This window comes from Dermacentor variabilis, chromosome 1, assembly GCF_050947875.1.
Source record: "Dermacentor variabilis isolate Ectoservices chromosome 1, ASM5094787v1, whole genome shotgun sequence".
NCBI classification, from domain to species: Eukaryota; Metazoa; Arthropoda; class Arachnida; order Ixodida; family Ixodidae; genus Dermacentor; species Dermacentor variabilis.
In genome coordinates this window covers 288389948-288416206 of record NC_134568.1, presented here as the reverse complement: position 1 = coordinate 288416206, position 26259 = coordinate 288389948, and the positions used below count along the sequence as shown (strand labels likewise).

Below are 26259 nucleotides of genomic sequence, written 5' to 3'. Positions count from 1 at the left end.
GTTCAGAGGAAGGGTTGTTGTTTCTACGTTTATCTATATGATTTGCCCTTACAGTTATGTCTGCGGCGAATGAACTGCGAGATTAGAAGGCAAGGAAACAGTGTAAGACCGGGAGGAGACCTCCACCACCATGGGGAGCTGCAGCATACCATATCGAGTACCGAGGCTTCAAGTCTCTATATAGTGTACGTCGAGTAACTGAAGTTCTCACCCACGAAAAAGGCCGAAATTTGGCCCGTTTTCCTTGTATGTTTTATATGCGTATTGAATTTATTATTCGTTTCGACTCTGTCAGTTGCTCGCGCTATGGCGGATACGACTGTCTTTCACTGTACGCGCTTGCAGCGCTCATAAAATATTTTGCGCATACTCCTGGTTCGTTAGCGCACACCACCTCTACAAGTACCGCATCTTGATTTCCATTTCGCAGAGCAACGCTTTTGCTATCAACGTCAGCCTGAATTTAGTCTGGCAAAACTCGGGAACAGCTGTTGTGTGCGTCACGTTAACAATAATATTAAAACAGTTTGTACTGCTAACGGTATTAAGCGTGCCGACAGTGTTGTCAGTAGCACAGCATACTGCTGATATTAGTGTGCGCCCTTCTGAACATGCTGGCATATATAAATATGGCGATAAATACTGATTGCAAGTAAGGAATGGCTCGAAATTACATATAGAGTAGCACAATAATTAGACGGGAAAAAAAGAAGATTACAAACGACCGTCAATTTCGATAGAATCTGTCTATTTTAATGCTAGACGATTTTAAAAACAAATATCGCCCGTGGCCGAAAGCTCAATTCCACTTCTTGAGCTGGATTATTCGAAGAAGCGGACATCACTTGCACGAGAAATCGTAACGCATAAGGGACTAATTAACAAAATTTTGTGTAGTTAATTACCTTACGGCACATATTACGACAATTGGAGCTGGTGAGTTCGCGAGGCATATATCCATTTGGAAAGAATTCTGGTGATGACACCAGTTTCGAGATAGGCGTTCCCAAAGTGTGCGACAAAGGACATCGGTGTTCCAGTTAAATTTGCGCTGATATGCACTATAGCGCGTTATATTTAAAAAAAATAAAGAAGAAAGAAAAACCATAGGTTCGACCAGTGCAGTTTGACGGCGCTCATCTCAGAGCTGGTGCTCGTTTCAAAACTCGTTTCTACTAGTTGTGCATTGAAAACTGTTTGGTTTCAATTCGTAAACTCCAATATGTGCCCTAAATTATTTAAATACAAACTGATTAATAAATTTTGTCAATTCCGCATTTCAATTTGTCGTGCCAGTAATGTCACCCTAGCTCACTGGTTTCAATTATGCTGACATTCTGACAGGCGTCTTTTTTTTATTATTTTTGTTAACTAGAAAATAAAACAGATTGTGTACAGTAACTACGCGTTACTCCAACAATGTGTAAGCAAACCGACATGATTTTTTTTCTTCAAGTTCCTATGAGTGCGAAAATAGACTAATGTTTTTTTTCAATAACTCTGCGGTCATCCTATGTAGTTCTTTCAATATTCTTCAATTCCCTGCGAATTCCCTGAAGGCCTCTTTCGTTCAGACATTTTAACCCCCTCCCCCCTCGCAAGGAAAAAGAAAGACAAAGAAAATAGAAGCGATATCCTTGCATTTAACTTACTCACTCTGGAAGCTAAGCTGAGAAGAGATAGGAAATACTCGAAGACAAGAGGCGGTATTAATAGCCTCAGCTGAAGGAGTCGAAGGGCCCCTTATATGTATACTATATTGTTCCAAAAGCTGCTGATAATGACAAAAGGAACATGCAACTTAATAAAAGTGCATACGTCGAGCTAACAAACGTAGAGCTCACTCACTGACACAAGTCTGCGTCCGAATACCAAGACAGTGCCAAAAGTCTCGGAGTAAGCGGGTATATGGCAGTAGCTTGTGCAGAGTAACTGCTCCTTCGTGACATTTATATAAGAACAACTGAACGTACACTAAACTTCAATAAATGACTTACCTCGGAACGATAAGCAGTAGACATTAGAGAGCACCTTTTCGTCGACAAACTTTATTTTAATTATCCTAATTTGCGCGTTTGATTGAGAGATTGAGGACGAATTTCCACGACGAATTATTTTAGGTGGCACTGATGCATCATTTTAAAGAAATGCGAAAGCGGCTTCCTTCTTTGACATTTTAGTCACGCTGAGCACGAGACATCTACTAACCGCACGGCACGCACGCAAAGTTCGGTGCCTTAACGCCTTTGAGTGACCAACCAGTAATCCAGACCCAAAACGGCAACTCCGAACCTAAAACTGGTACACTCCGAATTGTGATCGATACTGCAAAAGGTTACTGTGCAGACTATTCAGTCTGTTGGTACAAAACCCTGAATCCGGAATTCAACTCTGCAGCCGATGGGCAACTTGAGGCTGATGAACGACTAAACAGCTCAATGGCGCAAAAACAAAGGACACTTGTTTAGTGTATCACGGGTACTGTGTAATGACTTGAAACGGCTTGAGCACGGCTACATTGCACGGAAGCACTGTCATTAATACGGAATCAAGACGCTTCCAAAGCGCGTTTGGTGCCGTTCATTACAACGGGATAGTTGTAGCAGAAACCTCGCGTGCAACGGGTGTGGACATGTGCTTAATCATAGTGTGGCGAGAAATCTGAGAAGGAAACGCTATCAATCATAGCCTTCGTCGACCAAGTGTTCCGTGCATCGGAAAGCCGGCAAGACGGCTTAATTAAGGCTTGCAGCCGCCTATACACGAAACCCATACACGAAACCATGTGCGTGAGCGAATGCAGTTTCCTCTTCTAACCACAGAGATCGTGCGCGTGGTGGCACGGGAACCTTGCGCGAGCTTAGCGGCTACGAAAAATTGGGAGTTACGAGGGTCGCCGAAAAAAAATATTCGTTTAGCAGTTGCTCGTTACTTAACCAGAACAGCCCAACTCAGGGCGGAGCTCGTGCCTTCGACAGCGCAGAGCAGACACGTGACACATTGCGCGTAAATATAGTGCAGAGCCGTGAACACAGCAGGGCGTTCCGAGTGACCAGCTCTTAGCGTGCACTGTCAGCGCACCTTGTGTCTGCACTAAGCGGACAAGTATGTGTAGGCATACACCTGCGGTTTTGTGCCGATGAACCGGAGAGCTCTGGCCTGGGGCAGGTCGGGCCGGCAATGCGGAAATGTGTGCGCGCCTTTTTTCCTTAATGAGGTCGCCTCGAAGAGCCTCTAATTGCGGCCGCAGCGACGAGATGTCGCTTGCAGCGGCCCGTCCGCGGCCAAATACTCGGGCCTGCAATATTTCAGGCACCCTGTGTTGTTCTTCGGCCGGATGCGGCCGAGATTCGGCCCGCGAGTGGCGCCAGCCGAGCCAAGGTTGAGTCCGCATCGTCGCCCCCCCCCCCTGTCCTCCTCCCTTTCTTCTCTTGTGCCGCCGAGGGGTGGGGAGAGACGCTTTCATCGCCGTCGCGCGCTTTACACGCGCATAGTGGCCCGCAATTGTGTTCTGCAGGCGCAAACACCGACGACGGCTCGGCGCGCTCGGCGCTGGCACGCGCCCGCGCCCGAGTCGCCCGCGTTCCCGCGAGCGCCTGAGGAGCCGCAGAAGCTCCGCTCATCTGGCGGAGACCCGAAATGTTGCCGGAAGTCTAGCGCGCAGCGTTGCTTCTTTTCGCCGGTTACTTGTGCTAGTTTCGTTGCTCCAGGTCTGCCCCCCACAAGTGAGTCCAGGTGCTGCACAGGCACGGCTCAGTTGCGCACAAAGACGCCGCGAAAGGGCCTGGCGCTGAGGCAGTGGAACTTGTGCGGACGCGCAACTACTGCTTGCAGTGATGGAGATGTAACGGTAAAAATAACATTAGGCGCTGTTTAGCCTTCCGAAAACAAAACGGCTGCTTGGTCAGCTGACTAAACTCGCCGAGAGTGCGCCGACATATAGTTGCGGCTCTTTATTTTTTCGTCTGTCGGTAATCGATTTTCCGCGTTCTGGTTTTCCTCCGAACGTCACGCAAGAAAAAAATGCACCGTGCGGAATGAAACACCGCGCACTTCGCACCAACAGAAGCGGCATGCAAACAAACAAACAAGCAAAAAATAAGCACGACGAACATATGCGGAGCCTTTGTCTTTTTGCATGGACAACGATAACAATTTAAAACGATGAAAAGCTACCTTGCGCTTTCCACGTCCTGCTACATATTAGCGCGCCCCTCCAAAGGCGGAACGCGCGTCCGTTTACCTATGTTATCCTGCTTGCAGGTATATACCCGTAACGACGCGTGTATACAGGGCTCCGCACATTCAGTATTAATGGTGGGCTGCAGCGAGGAGTCGCCTGCTTATTGCGAAGAGACATACGCGCCACGCGAGCCTTTCGCATTCATGTGTGACGCGGCCCGAGACGGGCGGCTCTGCGCAACGGCACCGTCCTTTCGCCGCGAGGAAAGCGCGCCGCGGACAGTGACGCAACGCCTGCGCGCCATAGGCGTGCCTCGTCACTGCTGCGGGTTTCCGTCGCCGGAGGCAGGCGCGACAGTTGTCGGCCGCATGCGCCGCACTTTTCGCTGCGGGCATCTGCGAACAGCGCGGCGGTCGAGGACGTCGTCGCGCTGCTCCTCCACGACATCCTCGGGCCATCCTGCGCCGTGCTCGTTGGCCAACCCTGGCCACATGAGCCGCTTTTCCCGTATACATACTGGGGCGAGCAGCACGATTAATCACTCTCTCTGACCTCGCCTCGCACGAAGTTCGCGCTAATGTTGCTCTTTTATCGCTAGCACACGGCGCTATGACGCCTCTGACGATGACAGTGTGCCTAGCTCGATGCGCCATAAATTATCAAAACGGGACTCGGGCAGAAGAGATTCGCGTTTCCGTGTTTGTCGTTGCGTGAGGCATCGACGCGTGACTCACCCGCGTACGCTGGGTTGGTCATGTTGGTCGGCTGGTTATCAAAAATACTGGCGCTTCTAGCCTTGGAAACGTATTGTTCGCACAATTGCTCCGTCTGAACTCCGCATTGCAGTTCTGTGGCCCTCAGCAACTGACCAACAACGCCGGTATCCTCTAAAAACATTGCCGACGCCGTCTACGTGTCTGCCATTCTTGAACTATGAGTCAGTTTTTGAACCACATATTTTCAGCATTGTCCAAGGGCACGTTCCACTTTCTCTGGCTGCGCACCAAACATCCTTTAAAAAATGCGCATGCGTTCTTAAGTATAACGTTAGCCACGCATCCCTCGACGTTCCAACGTGAGCGCAGTGACAATGGTTCGCGTTGTATTTTATCCAGCCAAAATTCTGTGTAAAAGCACAGTCTGCGTGACTTTCGCTCTTTTTGTTGTCGTTCGCGTGCCGATTTCTGCACCGAAGTCGTGATGTAGTGGTTAGGGCGCCCGCCTTGGCTTCGGGAGGTGGCTGGTTCGAATCCCATCACCGGCGGAGACCTACCGGTTAAACGGGTACAAGTGTCTTCCCTGTCCGGAGCATGGCTCCATTTCGTGGGATGTGCACTTCGGAGGCGCTGCTAACTCCGCTGTGTCATTCTTCAAACCGATTTCTGCAAATATTTTCCATGGTGAGCTAGCAAACCGTCTCCTGTTTTATTTCGTCTGTAACAAAGTGAAGCACGCATCACTAAGTGAAAATAAGATATTAGTGGCTTGAGACCGCGGCGTTCATGTCGATATTGCTTAGCAACGCTTTCGATTTGGCAGCGCGCTCGCTACCTTCGATTACGACGTCAGTGAGTGACGTAGGTCAGAGAAATCTCGGCGGGCTTTAGCCACCACTCTGCCCTGCAAAGCTTGCTGGTGGTAAAAAGGGGGCTTTTCCTTAGCCCTTTCTCGCAGAAAGAAAGGGCCGCCCAATTCACGAAGGTTTTCGTTCATAACTGCTTGTCACTGACCGTCCTCCTTCGTTATAACAGTATGTTCGCAATTCAGATTGGCCCGCGTCTTTCGCGAACCGCTCTGGCGTATGAACTGCTTTGCGAATACGGAGGAAAGAGCATTTGGGTCTAAAAGGAGTGAACTATAGAGCTATTAGTCAACAAGTAGTAAGTATTTGGCCATCGGGATGAAGTCAAAGCGCACAAGAAAAAAAAAACGGCTAACAAAGGATGTTGATAGTATCTTGCACATTCTACGCAAGACTGCATCTCGCATGCATTAGGAGTGATTTGCTGTAAAATGACTTCGACGTCAACTACGTACGATTCATTTACTTTTGCAGACAATATGCAAAGAGGCAGAGAAAGAAAAAGCGACGTCACTTACGCCTCGTTTCGAATCTACTGTTTCAGCTACAGCGTTCGCGAAAAGTTCATGCGTTTACACGCAAGGTATATTTCCCTGCCCCGAAACCAGAGAAGGCTCCGCCGGAATGACCTGTTCACTGCACGGTAAATAGACATAAGGGGGGGGGGGGAGGTGTAATTCGATAGGCTGTTCTTTCTGCTGCTTATGAGTTGGGGAAAATTCCGCGCCTATACGAGGCCCCCTCCGGCAGCGGAGAGTGAAAGAGCCGTAATAGGCGGTTCGCCGGCAAAAGAAGACCCATTTTCGGTTCCCCTCCGGAGGGACACCGGCGGAATTCCTCCGCGTAACTCTTTGTCTGCGCCTGATTTATGCGCACGGCCAGCGGAGGCATCCGTTGCCCCCGAGCCCCCCATCTCTTTTCCGCGCCGCCCTTCGCGCTGGCCCTCCGTATTTCTCGTCTTGCCAAATAGACGACGCGGCAGACTGCGCGGCGCGCTGTAATGGAGCCGCGGGGCCTACGTTTTTACGGCGCGCGCGTCTGTGGGGGGAGACGTGGGAACGGACGCCGGGTCTCCCTCCTTGGCTTCTTGTTTTAACACCTGCTCGGGCGCAGGGCGGCGCGGCGCTGGCGCGGCCACGGCGGTGCCGCAGCCTCGAGGGTCGTTACGCATCGGTGGGCGTCCGTAGTATACGCAGCGCGCTCTTTCACATTCAAGCTTCTCGTGGTAGAATATCGGATAGACATGTCCGATGGTAGAAACGTCAAAAAAAAAAAAAAAAAGAAATTACCCGTGTCGTTTATTTTGTCAGTACTGGGCATGTATGCAAGAAGGAGTCTGTCCCTTGTGGTCTTCCTTCGTGTCAGTGTCTTTGTGCTGCCAATTTTAAACACGCTCGTTCCAAAGCGGTGGCGTGCAATTTACAAATCTCGACTACACTTAAGCGCCGAGAGGTCGTTGCGCATGGCTCGTGATTTATGCTCATTAGCTAGCATGTCGACTAGATTGGCACCATTGTCACTAACTGCCTTAATTTCAACAAACGCTGTCTGCACGTCTATTGGTCAAATCGGGATTTGAGAATCGGCATCTGCCGACTTAAATGAAAGTGCGTTAGTTCCAGGAGTTGACCTCACGTACATTTTATTTATTTATTTCGTTTTCTCTTTCATTCTTATTTTCTTTTTTTTTAATCCTTGGTCATTCGCCGGCTGCTCCGGTTAATAAACACGCCGATCGGCCAGCGGCCGTTCTCACGTACCGTTCCAGCGCACCAAGTGCGTCGAGAATGCCGGCCCCGGTTCGCTCGCGCGCAGCCTTCGCGCTGACGCACGAGCCTCCGTGGCCGCGCCCTTCGCGAAGGACGGTGACCTTTGTGGCGGGCGGGGTGTGCGATGACCGCCTATGCCAGTGACCCATTAAAGGGGCAGCGTCAACCGCGTCGGTGGCGGGCCCGGCTGGCCGCACCGATAGCGGCGGCATCCAGCTGCGCGTCCGGTCGCTGCAGGGCCAGAGGCGCGCGCCGCGATGTCCTTTCGTCAGCTTTTGTCTCGCGCGATGGGGGAGAGGGCAGCGGGTCGGCGTCGTTCCCGCCGGCCACCGGCGTGCGGATTCCGCACCGGGCATATTTCTCTTTATGAAGGCAAAACACGCATGCGAAGGAGGAGCGCGGGCTTTCTTTCGTATTTGTATAGGGTATTTTTTTTTTCGTACAGTAGGCAGCAGTGCTTTTTTTTTTCTTCTTCTATCTCAGGCAGAGGTTATAAACACAAGCCGAGCTTGTTTATGTATCGGCGGCCTGTTTCTCTTTGCTGTGCGCGAAGGAGGAGGAGGGCATTTCGGGGAATCCGCGGCGAACTTCATATATGTCCGAGAAAGAAGGGGGCTCCGCGTAAAGATATCGACAAGATAACGAGAGAGAGCGCGTCCCCTTAAAGACGCGGCCGGCGGGGGAGGCTCTCGCTTATCGGCCGCGCTGGGCCCTGGGAACGGCGCGAGTGGCTGGCGCACTTTTATGGGTGCCCTCCCGCCGGGAAAGGTGGGCGCGCGAGCGAGAGCGCCGGCATCGCACCGACGCACGCTCGGGGGTAGGGGGGGGGGGGGGGGGGGGGGCTAGGGTGACGCCGCCGTCACCCAAGCACCAAAGGGCGCCGGGAAGAGCGCGCGGCTTCCCCAAAGCTTTCCCCGCATCCCCGAGCAAGTGCAAACTAAAGCGACACACGGGCGACGGTTTGTGTGGGAGCTCAAATAAACAAACAAATAAATAAATTTAACAAAAGGGCTGGAACGTTAAGTGCTTCGAGGCGCGCGAGCTTGCTTTAAATTAACGCCGCATATATGAGGAATGCGGTTGAAATTGACGTAGCGGTGACGGATAACTGAAAAAAAAAAAGAACTAATACTAAATAGAGAGATACAGACGCGAAGAGTACCTACCGCACGCGTAGCCGTTGTCTAATATTGCACTGACGCGTCGGTGGTGGCATGCGCAGAGAGGTAGCCGACAGCGCTAAAAAAAAAAATTTTTTTGAGAACGAAAATTATTCTCTCCACAGTGGGAAGTAACTTTCCGCTCGCGCTTGGAATCCCGCGTAGAGATGCAACTTCTGAGATGATTCTGCCAAAGGCTGCGTTTCGGCGCAACGGCTCTGATCATGTAGAGCTTCTTCACGGAGAAAAAAGAAAAGAAAGAAAAAATGAGGGCGTCATTGAAGCATGCTGTAGTGTTCACATACGTTAGAAACACTGAGCTCCATTTTATACGCTTTAACAAAAGTTCTTTTTTTTTTTTGTACGCTAACTAACACATCTCGAGCCGCGTGTACGCTACCACTCTGGTGCATCATAGCAGGTAAATGATGAAACACTAACTTATGCGCTTACCTTTGTAATGGCTTCGTTGTCGTGTCCGCTGATAAAAAGGGCCATGCTTGCGCAGAGAACGTAAGGCGAAGAAAATTGCGAAGCAAGAAAGAAACGATGGTAAAAATCTCTTTAAAGACACACTACGAAGGGTTGCATGCAGGAGAGGGAGACTAATATCTGCCTATTCACACAAAGCCAAGTAAGTGGCTGCCAACACTGCGCGTTCCCTATTTGATTCAATTAACGGGGTTGATTTCCCTATCAGTGTGTTCACAAGCCTGTATCCAAAGCTGCTAAGAGTATTTGAGTTTGCAACTAAAGGAGGTGAACGGCAGTAGCCCTGCTCCTGACGGGCATTTCTGAGTTTATCAAGCTAAAGGAGCACGGCAATTAAAATGGGAGCCAGTGATGATGCATGTTTTGTTACAGACGCTGGAAGGATGCCAAGTCATCCAGTGACTATGCGTTAACTATTACGGGCACGTTATCGGAGTTAAAGGGATGACGAAACGGGCACGAGGAGTCAGGTGGTGAAAGAGGGACAAGGAACGAGATGTTCTGACGAAATTGTTTTCTGAAATCCGCGACGTCCACGGCACAGAAATTAATACGCGACCGAAAAACATACTTTCGATAGAGCGTTCTCGCAATATATATATATATATATATATATATATATATATATATATATATATATATATATATATATATATATATATATATATATATGTATTAGAGGATTTCTCAGTGGTTCAGCTTATCGTCAGTGACCATGCAGCACCCGCCGTGGTTGCTCAGTGGCTATGGTGTTGGGCTGCTGAGCACGAGGTCGCCGGATCGAATCCCGGCCACGGCGGCCGCATTTCGATGGGGACGAAGACACCCGTGTACTCAGATTTAGGTGCACGTTAAAGAATCCCAGGTGGTCGAAATTTCCGGAGTCCTCCACTACGGCGAGCCTCATAATCCGAAAGTGGTTTTGGCACGTTAAACCCCATGATTTAATTTTATTGACCATGCAATTTTTTAAAAGAAATCGTTATAAGCTTGCTATGTGGGGGAAAAAAGCCTAATTTACGCACGTATTTCAAGAGGAATTTAGAAGACACCAAGACAGCGAAAGAAACATTTAAAAAAACAACTGTCTGCTTTTTCGAAATTCCCGGCTCAAAGCAGTTCTAAATATAGGGAGACATGCTACACGCCCATCTTGCTGTCCATTTGGGGGGCGAAATTCCGCAGTTTCCAACGGCAAGCGCTGACTGGCTCCTAAAGAACTGCCAACGCTGTCTGACTCGCAGTAAAACAGCTGGCACCACCGCGGCTGTGTGCACAGGATCGACATCCCCTGGACACCACATAATCCAAAGAGATCATTTGCCGCTGCTGCTCGCGCACGTGCGTCGTGCGTTATTAGGTGACAGTGTTTGTACGGCCGCCTTCCACGTATTGCACCAGGAATGTCCTTCTTGGGTTATCTCCGTCCAGAGTGCACCTGAAGAACAATATATATATATATATATATAGAAAGATCTACGCTTGCAGCGTCGCGCAATTACTAATCGCGGAGATTGGTAAGACCTAGTTCCAACTGTAAAACGTTCCGATACATTGCATCCCTGGACCTGATGAGATGCTGCGCTGCTAGAAATAACGTAAAACCAGCGAAAAAAAAAACCACGAGGACAGGGGCGATGAAGCTGACGGGGCAAACGCCTTTTGCTTTCGTTACTCCAGCGGTTCGCTCTTCTCGCCTGCTTCACGCCTGTTTTTGTTAACTATATATATATATATATATATATATATATATATATATATATATATATATATATATATATATATATATATACACACACCGTTTGCAGCATTCTAGTATAATGTCGCGCCGCAAATGGTCGCTTTTGCCTCATGGCGTTGCAGCACAGCAGCGAGAGGCCTTAACTGCACGCATGGCCTCCTGAAAAGGGCAGGATAGCCTCGAGTTTTCGCTTCTCTCGCGTCGCCCTCTCGCTGCTGCACACGTTTCGCTGCCAGGGAGCCCGTTCTGTCACGTTTAGGTTGAGCTGCTGCGCTGACGCGGGCCCCGCGACGAGGAGGAACACGGAGAGCACGCTTGGCCTCGCCGAGCGCGGGACGCTGCGGAGCCAACGCGAAGCCGTCGGCACCCATTCCGTGCGCCGCGGGGCTCGGCGACAGCTGGACTAAGTGCCGCGCGGGACGCACGTGGTGACCGCGTCTTGGCACCACGTGAACTACTCCGATAGCACCGAGCAAAAGTGAGGGAAACGAGCGAAACCGGGCAGAGCCTGTCGGCACAAAGGGCTCGCGAATCGAAGACTGTGTCCGCGGCCAACAAGCGCGCGGTATAGGACGGCGTTGCCGCAGTATACGGGGTGATCATTTCCAAGTTTTAAAGAATCTTAAAAAATTACTCGTGGCAGATGTCGTTCTATTCCTTGAGCTGGATTATTCAAAGAGGCGGACATTACTTGCCCGAGAAACCGAAACGCGTAATCAATTAATTGACGAGAATGCACTGATTAACTTTATTAACTAATTACTTTACGGCACATATAGCAATTTACGAATTGTAGCTTGTTAGTTCGCAAGGCACAAGGGACAGATTTTGAGGGTGGCACGGGTCTTGATACAAGCGCCATCAAAGTCGCGCTAAAAATGCACTGTTGTTCCGCTAACTTTATTTAACAAAAGCGATCTTTTATACATTGAAGAACGAAAGTAACTGGAACACCCATGTATATCGTGGCACACTTTGGCAATGAATGCCTCGAAACTACTGTCATCCTAAATATTCATTCTGAGCGAATGTGGCTTGTGCTCTAACAGGCCATAATTCTTTATTTACGTATGTGCCGTAAGGTAATTAAGTAAGAAGTTAATTAGTGAATTCCCATTAATTAGTCGTATATGTGTTTCGATTTCGTGTGCAAGTAATGTCCCCCTCTTTCAGTATTCCAGCTCAAAGAATGGAATTATGCTACCTGCCACAGGTTATCATTATTATTTGTTTAGTCTGTAGATGTTGAAAATTATTCGCCCTGTATATAAAAGAGGGTGTCTCGAAACTTGTTAACAGAAACCTTTTGCGCAGCTTTGAAACCGTTTAGGGTTATACGGTTAACACGATTAAGCACCGTCCTAGTCCGGGAATGTCCCGTGCTGCTTGTCGCGCGTGCATTTAGCCCGGCGGTAAGTTTTACAAGTTGGTCGGTTGCATGCCACGCAGCCATTCTCAAAAGTGAGAGAGAGAGAGAGAGAGAGAGAGAGAGAGAGAGAGCAAATGATAACTGAAAGGTAGGGAGGTTAACCAGGACTGAGCCCGGTTGGCTACCCTACACTGGGGAAAGGGAATAGGGGACGGAAAGATTAAAGAAACAAGAGAAAGTCCACCGGGGATATCGTTCAGTCACTCAGTCCGGATCACAGACGCTGACTCAGTCCTGTATCTTTCAAATATCGCAGCAGCGCTTTTGTGGCCTTTTGTAGCTGCGATATGCGAGGCCATGGTCCCAAGATCTTGTTCAAGGTGAACGGTTTTCTATCTAACTGGTTGAGAGCTGTGCAGAGATCTTGTCTTTCATTTTCAAATGATGGGCAGTAGCACAGTAGATGGCGAAATTTGTACGTCGTTCGATATCTAAGAAGTAAAAAAAAACACTGTTAAGGAAATGCAGCTAAACAGAAACAGATCGCTTACAAATCACTTGTACAGTACTCATGTTAGTTTGTTTGCTTGTTTTGTTGTTTTTTTATATTTTTTAAAGTTTTAATACTTCAGGAGTTAACGTATACGTATGCATTAGTCCACAAAAATTTTAACAAACGTGGTAGCTACGGCATCTTATTCATTCTCGTGACCTCGGCACATGCACAGCCTCAAAAAATGGAGAGGTACAGAGTAATGACCGCACGCCTCCATCTTCCAGTGTCGCACGCAGCCCAAGCCTGCGCGGAAGTTCAGGGCCCGTAATCACAAGAAGTTTCTTACGCTAAACTCTTCGTAAGAGCAAATTCCAGCCAATCGCGATGCTATACATATAATTAGCGAAGGCGCCCGACCAATGGCGAAGAGCACCTACGAACGAAAAGCTTTGCGAATTCGGCCTCAGGTTTCTCTTGTTTTTTTTTTTGTTGTTGTTGTTGTTTAGCGCTTAGTAAACTTTTGCTGAGGCTAACTTTTTACTGATGAGTGTACATATGCCTCCTGTTTTCGGCTAATAATCATGAGCAGATACGTTTTTATTTTTTATTCGTGTAGTGTATTCACAGCACCAACAAGAAATGACAGCCGGACGAATGCGTTTGCAAAAACAAATTCTAATGTTCGAAGCACACCTGACTACGAATCGACAAAACTTTTCGTTCGTAAGTGCTGTTTGCCAGTGCCTGCCCGCCTTCGGTAATGATATGTCCACAATCAGGACTGGCTGAAATTTGACCTTCTGAAGGAGATCCTAGCGTATAAGTACTTTTTTGGCGAACACGGGCGTCCAAGTTAGACGAAGCTTTTCATTCGTAAGTGTCGTTGGTCATTGGCCGGCCGGCTTCACTAATAATATGCCCAGCATCATGATTGGCTGGAATTTTCTCTTAAGAACAATTCTACAGCGTGAGAGCTTTTTTTGCGGGAATACGGGCGCAGGGCCTGCATTCGTTAAAAAAGTTCTGCGCTAGAAATTTTCGCCCGAGTATTTGTCAGCAAAGTCGGTTGGACATATGATTAGCCAAAGGCGACCGGCCGATGACAGACGACAGCACTTACGAACGAAACGCTTTGTGAAATCGGCCTCGCAAGCAGAAGCGCGGGCCCAGCACTGTTCCCCTCGGCTCACGCGACTCTCACAGTTACTTGAATTAGGCGCTCGCCTTCGTGCACGAGTCGTTCGTTTTCCGTGTAAATATAAACTTTTTCTCTAATTTTCTAATAATTTTCTAATAAAATTTTCTTCAAATATGCTGAATTCACGAAGCTCCTCGTATCAGAGCTTTTTTTTGGGGGGGGGGCCATTGGCTGGCAGCCTAATTCGCTAATATTGTGTTTCACATCACGTAGCGTGCAAGTTATATGCGCGTAAGTGTGTCATGCGTCTGTTTTCACTTAGACTCCTTGTTCACATATGCGTCATCAGTGAATGTTATCTTAGCGCATGTTCACCTTAGTGCCGCGCGCGCCGGTCTGTAATCGTCAGTGCATATATAAGTGTTGTAACTGTGCTTTAGCTTGTCATAAGCTGTTTCGCGGTCAGTTGAAATAAACCTTTGTACTGCGCCAGTGTTCTTGTAACAATTGGCGCTGTCACTCATCGCTTGCTTTTCGAAAACCTAGAAAGCGCTTTTTCTGTGATGAGGCGACGCGACATCCGGGTAAAATTTAAGCAAGTGCGGTAGTACAAATAATTCTTTCCTAAATCGTGCACGTTTCATTTGAAAATGTAATAGAATGTAAACATATAGGCGCTTGTGATATGGGGCGATAACTGCATAAATTAGTTTCAGAGCAACTTTGCCATATCCGCACCGCATTAACCATTTGTAACGCTGCCACTAAGGCGGGCTAAGGCGGAAGAATGCACGGAGAGAGAAAGGAAAGGGAGGCCAGCCAAATGACACGAACATCCATTAATGCAAAGTGAATGGAGACGTTGTACTATAAAATTAGTCAAAATCTCGGGTTTTACGTGCCAAAGCTACGATCCGACTATGAGGCGCGCCGTAGTGGCGAATTTCGGATTGATTTTGACCACCTGCGATTCTTCGGGCACCCAATGGATGGTTCACGGGCGTTCTTGCACTTCACCGCGACCAGAATGCGGCTGCATGCCGCGACATGGCAGAACAGTGCCATAGTCCCTGGATTACCACAGCGGGTATTATACTTTAGGCTTGGGTACAAGGCGCGAACACAGACAGAAACAAGGAAGGAGACGGCACCCCATGTCTGCTAGCAACCTTCTTTAAATTGTGGGCCATCTTGCGTGCATAGGGCACCACCACAGGTCTCACCACCTCTTCCGGAGGGGAATCTTCCCCAGCTCTCATAGCCACACACTTCATTTTTTTTTTGTAGTAGGCTTTGTAGTAGGCTGTCCCGCCGCCATCACAATCGAATCAGGAAATCCACCTGAAAACATACTGGCCAATTGGTTCTGGAAGCTAAACTGCTTCCTGTGAGGGCACGATTTTCCGAGGGCGGATCTCAGGCAAAGTGAAGCAATCCCCCTTTTTATTAACTTCGAATGGGCGGAGTCGTATGGCAGGAGTCCCTTTTTTTTTTTTGCAATCTCCCTCTCATGCGGCCGCTTCTACATAGGGCGAACTGGGCGCTGCGTTAACGGCCGAATTAGGGACCATGAAAGAAATGTAGAGCAAATTAAAGAAGGGCCAAACATACCCAAGCACATTAAGTCCTGCCCGCACGCTCTTGTGAGCCATGTTTTGCAGGAGCGCGGATTCTAGTAAAAAGTAAAGATACAAAAGCTCAGGAAGTAATTGAGGCTTTCTTTATCGGAAAGAAAGAAAATTTGAGCGTCAGCGACCCATCAGTATATTTATATATGGCTGAAAAGAAATATTTAACCAGTTCGCATGATCTTGATCTGATTGTGTTCCTTGCGTCTAAGACGGCTATATAAGTGTGGTGTGCCTCCGATTAAAGCAGTTGTAAGTGGCGCTATGTCCCGTCTCCTTCCTTGTTCCTTGTGCGTTCCCGCCTAGTACCCAAGGTGAATTGTCACCAACTCGCCCTACAAGACGTCCTTTTATACTTTAGGCATACTTCAAAAATGTATAATGGTTAAAGAGAACGCCCTTACAATCATCTCTACATTAATTACAGACCCTCATGAGCAATACAAATGTGAACATTTGAATCTGAATTAGAAGCTCAACAGCGGCTCAACATCCGCACCGTGAATGAAATGTTCAAACTATAGGCTAAATGCTCAAAGGGAAAGCTACTTGGCACTCAAAGGGAAGCTACTTGTGTGTCAGGTCCTAATCTAAACTTCGTTGGCATTTGTTCAAAAATTCGGTGATCTTTTTCATATTGCTCGCGGGTGAAGAAGCGCTTTGATACTGCACCAGCGGCAGGCATTTTGTTAATACTCCCGGTATGCTTGAAGAACCTGCATGGAGCAGGAACAGCCTGGCCGATGGCTGAGTGGGGAGGGAAGGGACTCCCAATTAACCTTCGCAAGCCCTGACCCCATCCTGGACAATTAATGAAGTTACGCTCTCTCTCTCTCTTGAAGAGCCTGTCGCCTCGGACGCATCGACGCTTTCGAATAGCTTAACTATTTCATTACCAGATAATGCAGCGTTTTACATGTTTTCTAGTTTCTACTTTGTTTTGAAAACCAATTATTTTATTTCATTCTTTCGTTCTTGTGAACGTATCCTTGACCAGTAGCAAGAAAGAGCGAGATAAGCATGCTTTAATAGACGCAGGAAAAGTTTTTCTGGCCATGCACCCTAGCACGTACGCATCCCTGCATAGTGCTCAACCACAGAACGTACATATGCTATATTCATGCCTATAGTATTCAAACATGCATTATGAGTGTCAGCGACAAGGGATTTTGTTTCGCAAAGCAAAAGTTGATCAGAAAGAAAATAAAGAAAAGCCGAGCTAAGGAGGCTTAAAGCCCGACTGCCGAGAGTGTCGCATTTAAGACGGCCAGCTGCCACTTGGGGTCACCGTGGTGCTTCTGGTGTGCTCCAGAGTGAGCGATAGCAGCGCGCACTGGCTCAAGTTTCACGAACGGGACGACTGGAGCATAAGTAGAGAGTGTGAAAAGTCACATTCTTGGCATATGAATCGCGCCATAGCGCAATTAGCCCCGTGTTGTACGTCAGATGAAGCCCGCTGACGTTGCCTTGTCTTCAAGGCCATATGCGAGGTCGCGTTTCCCTCAGGTGCGTGCTACTAAACGAAAGCACCCACGGGGCGGCCAGTACAGGAACGCCTTAAATTGTTTCAGCAGCTACCGTTTGGGGCGGCGAATTCCGGTCGACACACGAGACTATCACGTGTCGCGACCGCGCCTCTCGCGCGCCACGGGACATTTTCGCGGCCATCCTGTGCCCCCTATCAATGTTAATTACGCGTTGCCTCTAAACTGCACTCTATATGCGCGAGGAGATTGGCTCGCCGCGCCAGCGCGTGCCGTTTTCTCCATTTGGCATCGATAAAAGCGTTGACGGCGCATATTTATCTTCATTTTGCAATCGCTCAGTTTATATAGGAAGCCGGACTCGTGCCCGATTATCGCCGGTTACTGGCTGTCTGTTTGCCGAAGGCCGATTCAATAACAGATCGCCAGTCCACCCAACAATGACGCTGGCTTTGCCGTGTGTGCGTATGTGTGATAAGTGATAATCGACGTTGTCAAGGTGCGCGCGCGCCATTATACGTGCGCTGTGCGGCCTGTCCGCGCATCTGGCGTCGTATTCGAAGCAACATTGATTGTTTCCAGCCAACGAAGCCGAGCCAGGTGAGCCCCACGGATTTAAATCCAGCTCTCCGTCGCGGCGTTTACGCGCGGGGCAACGTACTAGAGCGACGACCTTGCTCGTTTGATTACACCGCGGTGGCTTCGTTAAGCAAACTTCGCTATAGTTTTAATCGGTGGCAGGTACGCGTCAATAGCACGGCTTCGTCAAAGAACACCGCCAAGCACTGACATGTCAAGCAAGAACACGGCCCCGATCGTTTGCGCAAAGGCTCACAACCGCACCACGTACGTATATCTGCCTATATATATATTTCTTAATGTGGTATACATACATACATACATACATACATACATACATACATACATACATACATACATACATACATACATACATACATACATACATACATACATACATACATACATACATACATACATACATACATACATACATACATAAAGTTGTTCATCACCACGGATTCATTAACTCAAGTGCAGCATATTTGGATTGTTCAAACGCAGAACCCTTCTATCGCAGGGGAGTACGTCAAAGCGTCCCAATAGGCACCGCGAGCGTTGAGACCTTTGCTCTACACTGCCTGCGCCTCCGTATGATTTCCATATTGAGAGGTTTCGTTCGTTCTTGCGGCTGGGTAATCTACATTCGAACTGCTGTGAAATATCCTCCAGCATTTCATGATTATAAAAGCTCCGTAGGGCTTGCTTAGGTATCTGTTGGGATCGTGACGACGACGACCTCAGTGATGATGACTATGATGGCTCGCGCGCGCGCGAGTGTGTGCGTGTGTGCGTGTGGAGAAAAATACAATAGTACGTCACAGCAGCAAATGCAAATTCAGTCCTCAATTTCAGACTTTCGTCATCTGACCTGCCGAATAACGCAGGCCCGCAAGCACATCGGCGAAAGAAGGAAATCAGGAACACGTAGCGTATGATTGCGCATGGTCCTCACAGTACCGCTAACGTGATGCACGTGCTGTGTGCCCATCTCTGTACAGTTCAACTCATTTGAAACGAATTACGAAAGGAGAGGAAGAGGAGGCGCTTCAATGAAATGTTTTGCGCGGCGGTTATATCTTAATAATATGAAGGGTCCTAGTCCACCGCCGTTCCCATTATACGGTTCCTGCAAACCTTGCCTTCCTAATCTACACTATACCGCACCGTGGCTGTTGGCATAGCCATGTAGCCCACTACAGGATTCACTCCGCGTGACCTGCATCCGTCCTGGTTCTTTTTCTCTTCCAATCGCGACACACGGGCGCGCTCCTCAGTCGTCACGCCGTAACCGCGTTCCACGTGCCTTCAAGCGCAGGAACCCTGACCACTCACTCACCCAGTTCGAACAGACTCACTCGCGCCGCTCGGGTGTTCTGTGGTCCCGCGTCGCTTCTGACGTCACGGCGGCCGGAACAACGACGGGCACCCGGCCACACAATACCTACAGATCCGCTTGGTTCCTACGCAAAGGCAACTCGCTTTCTCGCTCCCGCTGGTGAGTCCAGCGGCAAAGCTCCACTTCCCCACTGCCGCTGACCGACGACGCTCGCGCACAAGCGGCCTCATCGTGTAGTTTGTACGCTGTGTTCCGGCTTCCAAGAAATGTTGCCACCGCTCTAGCGACAGACATCCCCCCATCCTTTGTTCTTCGCTTTTCCTGGCTAGATCGGCGGCACAACTCGGCGGAGATAAGAACGCACGCGCGCTTTCGTTACCACGCTTCCTTCTTTTTTCTTTTTTTTCGTTTGTCGGGCAGTTGACGCCATCGCGCGTCGCACGAACGCCGCCCTCTCGTATATGCGTGTGTACCGGGCCCGGACGCGCGTCTTTCCTTATAGTAAAGACATAAGAAAAACAGGACCGAGTTGAAAACATACCTTCCTCGCGGAACTACGCGGTCGTCCGCGCGCGCGTGCTCGTCACACGATCACGACAAGCGTTACCTGCGCGAGTAACGTATCTCCCGGAATATAACTGCACTCTATGGTATGCGTCCGCGTGCTCGTACGTCACTATGACCGAAAGAGTGACGTAGGTGCAAGTTTGTACTACAGCCTTCGTCATTCGTACGGGGCTAACTGCGCCCGTCTGCAGATTAGTTGCCGGACCGTGCAGCATTACTCCTGGGGCGCCTCCGCAGTGCAAGGAGGGTGAGGTTAGCCATCCGTTGCAATCTGTACGGCTTGGAAAAATCACGAGTGCTCCCCAAGACCCCGTGGATTGTCTGGCATTGACTCTGGTCATTGTGCGGACTGAGCTACCTGACAGCAAAACTTACTGAATACAGAACATATGCGCACTTGTGTTGCAGCATGCTGAATTTGCCTTGTTGCTGAAATCTGCCGAATGTATTTACAAACAATAAAAGACAACTAATGGTGACAACAACAAGAATAACCAATAACAAGAAGAACGGCACGCCATCGGATTGCTGGCCCAATAAAAGGACACGTACGCCTCGTGTGCAAGTGATACAATGTTGGCAGAGCTTCAAAGTGGAACGTCAGAGATGAAAGAGAGAGAGATTTCGACACTAATGGAAAGAAAAGATGTTCGCCTGGCCTTTGGCCCGCGGTTGGTATGCTGCTGCAGATGCCTAAATGGTCAGGCAACAAACGCTCCGAGAAAATATACGCAACAGCAATAAAAGTACAGGCACTCTTTTAAAACTATTCACTGTCTGTAATCTGCAAAACCTATTACCAGTGATTTTTTTTTTCCTTTAGGCAACGCTAAATGGACATCCTTTGTGTTCTGTAACACATCCGGCGACGCTACCCCACGGGCCATTAGGGCACTTCATCCCAGAGCCCGAGTCGTGATTCAAACGCAGCACAATGTTCAAATACTAGTCCGAAAGGACTTCAGTTGCCGCCTGTTGTGCGGAACCTTCCCTTTTTGAGGGGAAATATCGGTATACGTAATCAGCAGCGAGGCAACCATAGGCCGCGCGCTGGAAACAAAGACAAAATAATATCGATACATGATACCGTTCACATGTATACCTGTAATGACACAGGAGAATAAGACCGCTAAAGGAAACAGCCTGTGGCGGCGCCGCGACATGCTTTCTGGGAGCCAACAGAGGTCATTGTTCGCGCGGTCCGGCACAGTGTGTTCAGGCAGGCAAGAGCATAATCCCCAGAACTTCAAGCCGTTATGGTGTTGGGGTTCCCTAACGCGTATCGATGGCGTTGCAGGAAGGCGGCGGTACAGCGGCCTCTACGTTCGCGCCGCGGCTGCTGCAGCTGCTGCGTTAATTACATTTGCACAGCCCGGTGGCGAACGGCCCTCGTGTGATTTCTGCGCGGGCGGGCGATCCTCCATTCGGCGGCGGGCCGATCTGTCACCCGAAACCCGAGTCGAGACGCGCCTTTCCCTCCTCCACCACTCGGACTCGAATGGTCGTAAAGCAGCGCTTTTTCGGGCTTGCAGCCACTGCAGCAGTTTGTTTAAAGTGGCATCTTTAGGCGGCAGCTTTGTTTGCTTTCGCGGGGCGCTCTGCTGTTTTTCCGTCATCCGCAATCATTCCGCCAACCGAGTCTTCTATTTAAGTGGTCCGCCGGCCGCTTTGCGAGAGAGCCAGGCTCGCTGCGGGAGCTTATAAGGGGATGGCCGGCTACAAGAGGGACACGGCCGCCCCTTAATCTTGATCTTCGCGACGCGGCAGAAAAGAGAAAAAAAAAAATCTTCTCGGGTGCCCGCGAATGTTTTCTTGCTCGAAGCCGTCAGCTTCGAAATTTATTTTTGCTGCCCTTCTCGGGGTGGGAGCGCGAGACGCGCAGTTGTTTATCTGTCATCGAGAACATTGGACACCCGTTTTGGAAGACAGCGCTATCTGAGCAAATTATACCGCGGGGGCTCTCCCACCCTCGGCAACTGAACACTCGGGAACCGCTTCCGACGTCGGCTACGCGAGGAGGAAAGGAGCGGGCTTGCATTGGCGACCTCATCGGTAGAAATGCCCAGGGCAGAGGAAAGGCTTCTCCGCTTGATGGTATACAGTGGAACTGAAAAGCTCAAAATTGCCACCGAATAATGACATGAAACCAAAGACATTCCGTGTTCACAAAAAGTTCCTACGCTAGAACTGTTCGTAAGAGAAGGTGCGAGCCCACCATGGTGTCTGACTTATTATTAGAGATAGCGGCCGGCCGATGGCAAAGAGTACTTATAAACGAGAAGCTTTGAGAGTTTCGCACCCGGTGGGCGGGGCGGGGGGGGGGGGGGGCAATTCAGCAAAGCTGTTCAAAAAGTGCCATTTGCCAGCGGTCGGCCGCCTTCGTTAATATTATGTCCAACATCACGATTGGCTGGAATTTTCTCTTACGAATCATTCTAACGTAAGAGCTTTTGTGAATATGGTCCAAGAAAGGACTTCTACGTCTGTTGACTGCCATTTTCAGAGACACTGACTAGCATTTGGTGAAACACTCGTGTTACCAACGTGAGAGTTGCTTAAGCCGAACGACTGACGGCGAAGTAGGCTAGGCTAACCTATCCTGCTGCCGCACCACCACGGCGACCCAGTCACTTCTGAAAAGGAAAGCGTAAGGGGGTATCGCGAGTGCTCTGTTGCTTAGGGTAAATTAATGCCATGTAAATATTTATTGTTTGTTTCTTTCGATCTTTCTTTGAGTGCGTGTGTGTCTGTGCGTGCATGCGCTCGATGAGCGAAACTGAGTACAAAGAATGAAAATGGGCACCGCGCTTTATTTTTCGTGCGCACTGCCTGTGACCCGAATGACGCGGAGGTATACACGCTCGCCAGTCTGCTCGGAAGCGACTGGTTTCTCACAGCTATTCAAGCATGTCGCCTTTCCTTTCATTCGTCGTTCTTTTTTTTTCCTCGGTGGTTTTATTTATTTTTTTCCCAGCAGCCGTGGTTCTTCGTTGTGAAACTTCAAAGAAAGCCATCCTTCTCGAACGTGAAGAGATTAATCTATTCTCTCGCACGATCACTCAAAAAATTTTTTGCGAATACCCGGACATCCGTTCCGCCGCCGAAAATAATGCGGCTTTATACTGCCCCACTATTTTCGCTTTGAAGCATGCCAGTTTTCTTTTCATTTTTTTTTTGAGCTGCACACTCGCGGCATGCAACAGCACCAGTGCATACTATGCTGCGTGCTGAGTGAAAGGTATGGTATGGTATGGTATGGTATGGTATGGTATGGTATGATGAACTTTATTTAATGTTCTGAAGATCAACCCTTAGGTTGACGCAGGCGGCTCCCACGTCGGGACATAAAGATTGCGTTGGGCAATAAAAATTAATAAAAATGAAATAATTAAAACAAGAAACTAAGCCCTGCCTGCAGTAAGGTTTAACCTTACCGCCGTATCGTGGGCCTTGTGGACGGCCTGTACTTGATCGAAAAGAACTCCACAGTGTAGGACTCGCCGCAACCAGTCTCTCTCTTTGTCACAGTCTGTGAAAGTCACAGGACACTGCCAAAGCGTATGATCCAGAGTAATGATGCCATTACACTTCTCGCAATTGATTGGTACCTCTCTTTCAGGATATAGCTTATTAATAACGTTTGGACTTGGATAAGTTCTTGTCTGCAACAATCTGAGAGTCACCGCTTGAGCTTCACTCAGCCTTAGTTGCTGAGTGAAAGGTGATCTTTTTTTATTTATTTTGCTTTCCTTTTTTGCTTTTGCGACTTTGTTGTACTGTTAGGGCCATTTTGCCGAATCAAATTATCGGCGAATGCCGGGAGAAATTTCACCGCGCAACTTCTGTGCAGCTGCACATGGAGGCAACGTGCATAGAGTGTGCTGTAACAGTGCGCTGTGGATTATCGCGCGTTCGATTACTGGCCACGGTGGCTGCATTGCGATGACGCGAAATGCGAGGACGCTTGAGTGCCAAGATTTCGGAGCAGGCAGAATAAACAAAAGAACGAACGAAAAACATGAAGGCTTCAGCTGCTCAAAGCTAATTGAGAGTCCACCGCTAGCCCATCTCTTATATTCAGCTGCTTTATTAGTACTGAAATTTCACCAATAAACCGATAATAATAATAATAATAATAATAATAATAATAATAATAATAATAATAATAATAATAATAATAATAATAATAATAATAATAATAATAATAATGCAGGAAAGTTTAAAGATAATTTTTACTGGTAGTTTACACTCCCATGCGCATTTGAATAAATGAAACGGGAGTTAATCTGAAACGAGAAGTGAGAACATGGGAGGGGGGGGGGGGGAGGAAAGAAAGAGAGAGACAGGGATGTCAACCGGAAAAGCGTCTGGTCGGCTATCCTACGTTGGGAGAAGGGAAAATGTGAAACAGATGCTTTAGCGGGGAAAAAAAAAAGTATCTAGCATTTATTGTGCCAGCGTACTCCGTTTTTTATTTATTTATTTATTTATTTATTTATTTATTTATTTTGAAGTTGGAAATTTTTACGCTTTCTGTGCTCCAGGGCACGAAGGTGACGTTTCCGCCACCCCAAATTGCGCCAGAGCTCCGAGAAGCGAAGACTGCCGCGTGTAAATCGCGCTGACGCGAAAGGAAATCCAAGGAGACGCCCAAAAGGCACCCACGGCCGACAAGGTTTCTCGGAACGCACAGGAAGGGACGGAGAAGCACTTAGCTAGTCGTCCACACGGGACATGCGCGCTTACATATTGCTTTTTTTTTCTGACTGCTGTGGATTCTCTCTGTTGCTTTCTGAATTGACTGGAAACTTTGTTTTCACTAAGAACAAAGAGTAGCATAACATACATAATGCACTCTCCTGTTATGTCTGAGCAATATTGCCTAACTACCGTATTATGTCACAATTCTCACTTCAGCCATGAGTGCGGATGTAGTGGACCATCGCTTCTTTATTTATTTTTGTGTGTTTTAAACGTCATCTGGGTCGGTATTAACAGAAAAGATATCTTGTGCTAGAATTGTTGGTAAGAACAAATTCCAGCCAATCCTGATGCTTGACGTGTCATTAGCGAAGGCGGTCCGCCAATGACAAAGAGCACTTACGAACGAAAAGCATTGAGCATTCGGCCCCGGTTTTAATGCAGAGCATTCTCGTCGAGTTCAATCGTTTTCTGTAACATGTATCTAACCAGTATCCGCCCGTTTTCGTGGGCTGACCCTGAAGATATTGCAGTTTAAAAAATTTGGGCAGATATGGGCCACCGAGCATGCACCGTGCTTCAGTGAACTTCTTTAATAACAACTCGGGCATGCGCCGCTGGGTATGGGCCGCTCTTTCAGAGAACCTCTTTGACGCCTTAACTTGGGTCACTGGGTGTCACAACAACGAGCAACGCCTATACGTAGTGACATCTTCGCATGACGTAGACGTCAAATGGAGTTGACTCTGCCTAGATTTTTTTTTTTTTTCATTCTCATTGTACCACTTATTGTCAACATCGGCAACCGCGACTATATAACACCCACGCGACGTTCGACTCTCCTGTACGAAGAAAGACAGAAACTTATTCGTCTAGGTGTCGTCCCGCGTTATGCAATATTTTCCGGCGTACTTTTCTTTCCCGTTACATCATAGCACTGTGCGCTTGACGCACGTCTGTCAGGAAGCCCTTCTTCCTGCTTATCCCGACTTCCTGCCGCGCTGGTTAGCTTCCGTGTCGGCGGAAGAATGGGGCTCGTGTTCGTTCTGAAAGCGTGAGTATGCGCGCACGCATCCTTTCCGAAGGTTGAGGAGTGGATCAATTATGTCACTGTCCGCACTATTTCGAAAGCTCGCACGAAGCGAACGCGGAAAGCCCAACCTTGAAGACCAATTCCTTCAAGTGCCACGGTTCCATTCTGCACCAAGTATAGTGTGACCCACTGTACGACCGTGTGTTGTCTTCGCGCACAATCATTTTTTTTTCTTTTTTCTAATTTCTGGCTTCGGGCGAGTTCAGGAAGCTTTTTGTTTATGGTCGACACTGAAGAAAATGCATTATTCATGGACGATTCCCGTGATTTTTCTTTCCTAGAAAAATTTTGCGGCATATGCAAACTTTACGTCCAGCACAGATGAAGCAAAGATGAATGTTTCTAAAAAAGATGAAATAAAAAGAAACGCCTTCGCCAATAAAAAACGTCATTACCGCGAATAACAGGCACCTGCTTTTACGAACTGTTCTAGCGAGCGAACTTTTTTGTGTGCGTGATTATGAGCCCCCGATCCCATATTCACAAGAAAGTTCTAACCTCCCTGCCCTTCCCTTATGACCCCTCTCTCTCTCTCTCTCTCTCTCTCTCTCTCTCTCTCTCTCTCTCTCTCTCTCTCTCTCTCTCTCTCTCTCTCTCTCTCTCTCTCTCTTTACGCTAGAACTTTACGGTCAGGTGCCAGCAGATCGTGACGTTGGACATATTATTAGTGAAGGCGTCAGGCCAATGGCAAACAGCGCTTAATTACAAAAGGATTTGTCAGTTCGGCCCCCTGATTTATTTTTTCGCCTCCACTTCTGTTCTTCTTTTCTTATCCTGTGTCGTGCCAATTGGGCGATTTCAATGATAACATCGCTGGAATATAAAAAATACGGCAGCGGGGGCCGTATTCTCTAACGAACCAATTCATTTTCAATTATTTTCACCCTTCGTTCTTGACTCGGAGGTTGCTCGGAAACCACCACGCCGCCCGCTATCGC

At 48.4% G+C, this 26259-nt stretch overlaps 1 protein-coding gene across 2 annotated transcripts in view; it reads left to right on the top strand.

The window, feature by feature from the left end:
* Positions 1-26259, top strand: part of cv-2 (crosveinless 2-secreting protein) — a 240559-nt gene that overhangs the window by 98230 nt on the left and 116070 nt on the right. The window lies entirely within an intron of this gene.